Source organism: Cibotium barometz, chromosome 29, assembly GCF_041138505.1.
Source record: "Cibotium barometz isolate CiBa-2024 chromosome 29, ASM4113850v1, whole genome shotgun sequence".
NCBI lineage: Eukaryota > Viridiplantae > Streptophyta > Polypodiopsida > Cyatheales > Cibotiaceae > Cibotium > Cibotium barometz.
The window spans coordinates 1,834,817-1,842,689 of record NC_141074.1 but is presented as its reverse complement, the minus strand read 5'-3'; positions in this window follow the sequence as shown (position 1 = coordinate 1,842,689).

Genomic DNA, 7,873 nt, shown 5'->3' with positions numbered 1-7,873 from the left:
CACACAATGCATAAAGCCATAATCCATAATCTACAACACACACTATATGTTGTGTCCACACACTGCTAACCCTAGCTAATGTCCACAGACTATGATCAGTTGGACGCGGTCATTTATGTCTCACACATGCTGCTACCTAACATGCCAGTTGCACATATAGTGCAACTGGCACAAGCTGACATCGAGCTTCAAATTGCAATGTAGTGGTTCAATCAAGCTCAATGTTGCATATCAACACCAACCAAGGTGCGTACATACCAAATTTGTCAAATTCCCTTCTCTGTTTTTTGAGAAAAACCACTAAAACCAGAAAAGACCAGTAATAAAATTGCTCTAATTCCTTTGATTCTTGTCCAAATTGAGAGACCAGGCATTCATTAGCTTAGCATTGATGTCTACTAACTCCATGTAAGAGGAATCAGACCAATTGTTTAAGATGAGAGAGTAATTAGCCGATTAATCACCCTTTATTTCACTAATCACAATAGATAGCCTATTTAATTAGCTCATAATCAGCTCCATAATGCATAATTGCTTCAACCAATCATATAGCAACCTCCTCAAGTATGTATATCACACAATTGCTAAGCAAGTTTTGAGTTTAATCAATCAACCAGGTAGTATTTGGCCTCCACTTATCAAAATGGTGAGAGAACTGCTCTGTTTCCTCCCTACAGGCTGCGCCGCCTGCTCCTGAGGTGATTTGAGATGATTATAGTGGCTATTGAGAGCATAGGTGAGTTCCCAAAGCTCTTAGGCATGTATACTATCCATCAATTGAGTGATTTTTGCAAAAACCCGGCGTTAATTTCATCCACAATGAGCATCACTTCTCTGTTTTTGTGAAGGCTTCAAACCAATGATTTTCATGCAAACATAAAACTAGTCACACCACTTACACACCCAATATGAACTTGCCTTTTTCACAGATTCAACAATCTTTAAAACAATCATTTAATGAAACCATAGTGTTACTGATCATAATCCTCTAATTATCCAGTTGAATCCTAATTTCCAATTCCTTCCTTCATCGGGTACCTATGGCATCATTGGCAACACAGAACGCTCACCGCCTGTTCACTTAGGGGCCTTTTCAATAGTTCCTAGCTCATAGTACCCGACAATCTAATCGCATAAAAATATCTAGATGGAATCTCCATTGAAGATCAGCAAGATCAACCAACATATCCATATAAAAGAGCCATGGACTCATCCGTTGAGGACCAACAAGGTCAATCAACTAGATCCATGCCCGAATTCAGAAAACAACTCTTACTCCTTGTTCTAATATCTTCCCCCACGTACTCGTGGGTATCTTCGGTGACCAAGAGCCCGAGCACCGTATGGTCAGCACCCTCTAGGATCCCTTGCAGGTCACCTAGCGCTTCAGTCATAGGCCGCTTCCTTGGTCTCTCATCCACTGTACCGGAAGCTCACCATTTAATCAAACTGAGGCTGGTCAAGACCTCGGCCGACCTTGCTACACGAGACATCCTCCGATGACTCTCCGTCTTAGCAGTTGTAACTTTAACAGATAGGTCTCCACGACCTCATTCACAAGATGGTCAAAATGCTTCCCCAGCATTCTTGACATAAAATAGTCATTTAAAAACAGATTTCACAAACAAATACAGTTCCAACAATATTTCCATCTTTTCTCATTACTCTGCATCCATTCACATTAGACCCCATCTTTTTTTCATCTTACCACAATTTTATTTTCATCATCGATCCCTATCACATCACATCATTCCTACATCAAATCACATCCAATCGCATCAATCCACATGTCAATCCACATCATCCATACATCCATCCACATCAATCCACATGTCAATCCACATCATTCAAACATCCATGCGCATAAATCCACATTATCCACACATCTATCCGCCTCATCCATACATCCATCCACATCATCCACATCATTCACTCATCATACACACACCAATCCATATTAATCCACATTATCCACACATCCATCCATATCTTCCATACATCCATCCACATCAATCCACACGTCAACCCACATCATCCAAACATCCATGCACATCAATCCACATTATCCACACATCAATCCACCTCATTTCATAAGCATTCCCATTCTCATCTAATCACATCTTTTTCTATCTCATCACTTATTTTCTCATTTATCCTCATCAGATCTCACCCACTTGCATCTACCTATAAATCTCATCACTTCACATACATTAACATCTATCCAGTTTACATCGCATCTTATCACATTCATTTCACATCACATCTCATTCATTCACATCCTGATTCACATGATAACACATTCGTTCATGTTCCTTTTCGTTCATTCACATCCCGATTCACATCACATCACATCCATTCACATCCGTTATCATTCATTCACATCCTATATCATTCATTCACATCCCGATTCACATCACATCACATTCATTCATGTCCCTTATCATTCATTCACATCACATCACATCCATTCATATCCCTTATCATTCATTCACATCTTATATCATTCATTCACATCCCGATTCATATGCTATCACATTCATTCACATCCTATATCATTCATTCACATCCTTTATCATTCATATCTATCCAATTTACATCACATCTCATTGTTTCAATTCTCGTTCATATCCATCACATTTAGATCCACATATATTCTCCCACATACATCCACATCCATACTTATCACATACATATCCACATCTATCCTTTCACATACATCCACATCCATCCTTTCACATACACATACATCTATCCTTTCACATACATCCACATCCATACTTATCACATACACATCCACATCTATCCTTTCACATACATCCACATCCATATTTATCACATACACATCCACATCTATCCTTTCACATACATCCACATCCATACTTATCACATACACATCCACATCTATCCTTTCACATACACACATCCACATCCATTCTTTAACATACATTCACTTCTATTCTTCACATACATCCACATCCATCCATCCATTCATTCTCATCTATCAGATTCACATTACCTTTCATCACATCTATTCATCTCACATTCTCGTCACTCTTATTCTCATCACATCCATCCATCCATTCATTCCCATCTATCTGATTCGCATCCCATCTCATCACATCTATTTACCTCTCCTTCTCATCACATCTATTCTCATCACATCTATCCATCCATTTATTCTCATCTATTTGATTCGCATCACATCTCATCACATCTATTCTTAGAAATAGAATCCTTATTTTGATATAAAGATTCTTTACACATCTATTTATGCATAATTTTAATTTTAAGGAGAATAACTCTTTTGAATTAAAAATAAATTTCTTTATGCATCTTTCTATGCATAAAATCAAAATTGATGAGAATAACTCTTTTTGTATTAAAAAAATCTTTATGCATCTATTTATGCATAAAATGAAAATTGATGAAAATAACTCTTTTGGAATAAAAATAAATTCTTTATGCATCTATTCATGCATAAAATGAAAATTGATGAAAATAACTCTTTTGGAATAAAAATAAATTTCTTTATGCATCTTCCTATGCATAAAATAAAAATTGACGAGAATAACTCTTTTGAAATAAAAATAAATTTCTTTATACATCTTCCTATGCAAAAAATGAAAATTGATGAGAATAACTCTTTTGAAATAAAAATAAATTTCTTTATGCATCTTCCTATGCAAAAAATGAAAATTGATGAGAATAACTCTTTTGAAATGAAAATAAATTTCTTGCATCTTCCTACGCAAAAAATGAAAATTGATGAGAATAACTCTTTTGAAATAAAAATAAATTTATTTATGCATCTTTCTATGCATAAAATGAAAATTGATGAGAATAACTCTTTTGCAATAAAAATAAATTTCTTTATGCATCTTTCTATGCATAAAATCAAAATTACACTTTTAGAATACAATATTGGTGGGGATTACTCTTTTTGGATAATAAAAGATAAAACTTATTTCACCAATTTTTAGAAAATTTTGCCATAACCTCCTTTGTATGGCTGACCATTTTTCAATTTTTCCTAACTTAAAATTACTTTAAAATTATCCCCAATTGGTTTTAAGCACTCTAAACTAATCAAATTTCACCTTTAAAAGAGAAATAATATGAAAAGTTTAATTCCAACAATTAGATTATTTAACTAGGATAAAGAAGGGCTGAATTTAAGAATGAGAGAGGGGGAAAGCCTTTCCAGCAAGCCATAGCTTCAGATTATCATTTTAAAGATAACAAAAATTAGAAAACCATTAAAAGAATAAAGAAAAAGTAAGATTTTTAACTTACATAAATTTCTGAGAGCTTTCCTTTGGTTTGATGGTTTGAGGGATCTACTCTTGTTTACAACAAGAGTGCCACCAATTCTTTAGAAGAGGGAAAGGTCAAAAACTAATGAATTATTAAGAAATTCATAGTTCTTGGCTCTGGGGTGGAGCAGAGTAATAATGCATAAAACACTATTAAGCTTTAACAAAGGGGGAGGCTTCTATTTATAGGAAAAAGTGATCCTCTAACCAAGCAAACTGGTTCTAGAATTTTCCAGATCAGTTTGGTCAATTTTTGACCATTTTTAGGTCAGTTTAGTAGTTAAAGCAGGAGAGATGAGAGATGAAAATATCTCATTATTTGTGAGTTTAAAACTCAACCACACATGTGAAATAGGTGCCTCCTTCATGAGGGGAATCCCCCCACACTGAGGTGTCAAAAATGCATCATTTCACTAAATATCTCTTCTTTTTTAACTAATATCCTTGTCCTTAGTCAACTCTTCATCTTATTTCAATATTTACTCATTTTTAGGGGGATTTTCTTTATTTCTTCATTTATCTCCTCAATACATTTGGATGAATCTGATTGGCCCCTCAGAACCTTAATTTAAAATTTTCTAAAAATAGAATGAGGATTTTAGGGTTACATTTGACTCTTATAGGTGACTTGGCCGTTCACACTTGGGCGCCCATACATGGCCGGCCGATCCTAACCCTAACCCTACTGATATCCAAGGTGCGCCTCTCATCGGCGATCACCCAATCCCTTTATCCTTAACATATGGTGCCGACAAGCCCGGCCCATGACTCAGAATATTTAAATTAATGACGTAAAACATAGTGCGTCCGCCATGGGTTAACATGCCCCCCTTCCTGATGTAATTTATTTTAATAAGAAGAGATATTTTTCCATCTAAAAATATCCAAAATCTGAATAACATCTCTCTAGAATATTTTCTCTCTCTAAGCCAGAACAGGTAAAACAAGATCTTTTATATTTCTGAAGAGGGATTTGATTATAGGGGAAGATACTGGACATCCTGAGAGGCTGGGAGAAATCTTACATTCTACCCCACTTAAAAAATGTGAGATGTCCTCGTCTCGCAAAACTAGAGGACAATTCTTTTCCTTAAGATCCAACTGATTCTGGGTTCCTTATAGTCTGGAGAACCCAACAGAATCCTGGGATAAGGATCCCTTATATAAAACTCATCATTAGATAATAATTCACTCAGATTGTAACATTCAATCCTTATCATAATAATGGTCCATTAGGCCGAGATTTCTATCTGAACAGTCCGCCCATGGAAATTTTCAATTTTACAGAGTTTTAATTTGACACCCCTTAACTTGATCCACTGGGTGAAGTGTTAACAGCAGCAATCTGCCAGCACAATCCACTAATCTTATAGTGATTTGCTGATGTCATTAACGTCATTTCAGCTACGAACATTATCACAGGGACTCGTCCCATTCATCCTTATTGTGGTTTTGCTTAGTTATTACAATTCAGCCAAAATTTAGAAATCTTCATTTTTCAACCAAAATCCAAATCAACTCATCAGTTCTCAATCAGAATTTAAAATCATATCAACCACATTCGAATTCATCATCTAGATAGTATTAATGCTTACAATTTCAAGTCTTAGATTTACTTGTATATACTGTCAGTAAAGAGCTACAGTTATACCCTCGGTATATACGAATAGTCATGGTCCTTGGAACTATAAGGTAAATACCATCATGTCTAGGCCTCAAGCAAGTCAAGGATTCCATACAATTGCGGTACTTCCATCTGAAGACCCAATTACCAATTTACGAATTTCAGTTTGAATATTAATTTGTATGAATTTTATCACACAATTACAACCTTTTACTGCTTCTTCATAAATTTTTGACATTTTTGGCTTCTCAGTTGATCCTCATTAGCCAATTTGCTCTGATACCAGCTATAAGATCCTTGACCCCACTGCGCAACGAATTTGGGAGTGCTAGCAGCGGAAGTGGCACTTCTTGCACGGGGCAGGGTCCCACACTCGGGGCCTCGCCCCCACGGATATCCATACAAGAGACAAATCCATTGGTTCTTCCAAAACCGAACTCGGAAAAACTTCCCTTGCCTAGAAAACACGGGCGATTCCTCCAAGATAATTTTTCTCTAACATAGTCAAAAGCCTAAACTAACTGAACTGATCTAACCGAACCCATAAGTCCCATAATCAGATCAGGGAAAAGATTGTACTTGGATCATAGAGACCAACGCTTTTTTCCTCATTGAGAGGCACAACCATTGATTATTTTCCATAGAACAATTTTTATATCCAGGATTTACCTCATCTATCGTACTATATAGAAATTGAGTCTCGATTTACGGATCCATCATTCCAGCCTAAGTCCCATGGGTTAGCCAACTGCCCAATCACTGTAGTGATGGGATCCAATTAGGAATTTGGTTAGGTTTTATCCTGGGTACCAGGGAAAAGAGTTCCCAGGCCCCCCAGCCGGATATTCATGCAAACATAAAACTAGTCACACCACTTACACACCCAATATGAACTTGTCTTTTTCACAGATTCAACAATCTTTAAAATAATCATTTAATAAAACCATAGTGTTACTGATCATAATCCTCTAATTATCCAGTTGAATCCTAATTTCCAATTCCTTCCTTCATCGGTGTACCTATGGCATCATTGGCAACCAGAACTCTCACCACTTGTTCACTCAGGGGCCTTTTCAATAGTTCCTAGCTCATAGTACCTGACAATCTAATCACATAAAAATATCCAGATAGAATCTCCGTTGAAGATCAGCAAGATCAACCAACAGATCCATATATGGAATGAAGGGATGTAATGCATGAAAAATATGAGTAATCACCATGTAAACATGATGCCTAAGTGTGTTTAGTCTCTCACCAAGAGAATGGAAATAGCCTTCCACAAGCCAAGAGAGAAGCCATGAGCTCCAAGAAACATAAATTTCCATTTCTAAAAATGATCATCAAAAGTTACAACCATGGTCCAAGTCCCCTCTTTTATACATGGACTTGTCCCATTATTAACCCTATTGAAGGGTGGTTGCAAGATCAGGGTGCCCATTTTTGTCCACTCTGGCACCCTGTAAACAGTAAAAAAACAGGCATTTGTTTACCTTTAGTGGCTAATCTCTCCTAATAAATGAAGGAATTTCGTTTCAAGTTCTTTTGTTGGAACATCATATTCAAAGTTGGAAATATAGTTGCATAATTTGATTGAGCATTAGATAGTCAAAAGTCCTCATTTTCTTAGGTATAAAGTCAATGTATACACCCTGTCCCAAATTTGAACTGATTCCATAAAATGCTAATATCTTCTACATATAAACTCAAATGAGATTCCTACTTTGTACCTTAGATCTTAACATAATATGGAGCTTAACTTGATTTTTTGAGAAAATTTTAAGATATTTGTCTATTTTCTTTAAATATTTCAAGGTCTTTAAAGTGTTATAATATACGCCACTTTTTGTACCCACAATAGCTACCACTTAAAATCCTCAATCTTGTAGATCAAAAGACTGGGTAGATACTGAGACATTAGTAGAATGTGGTGGTTAGT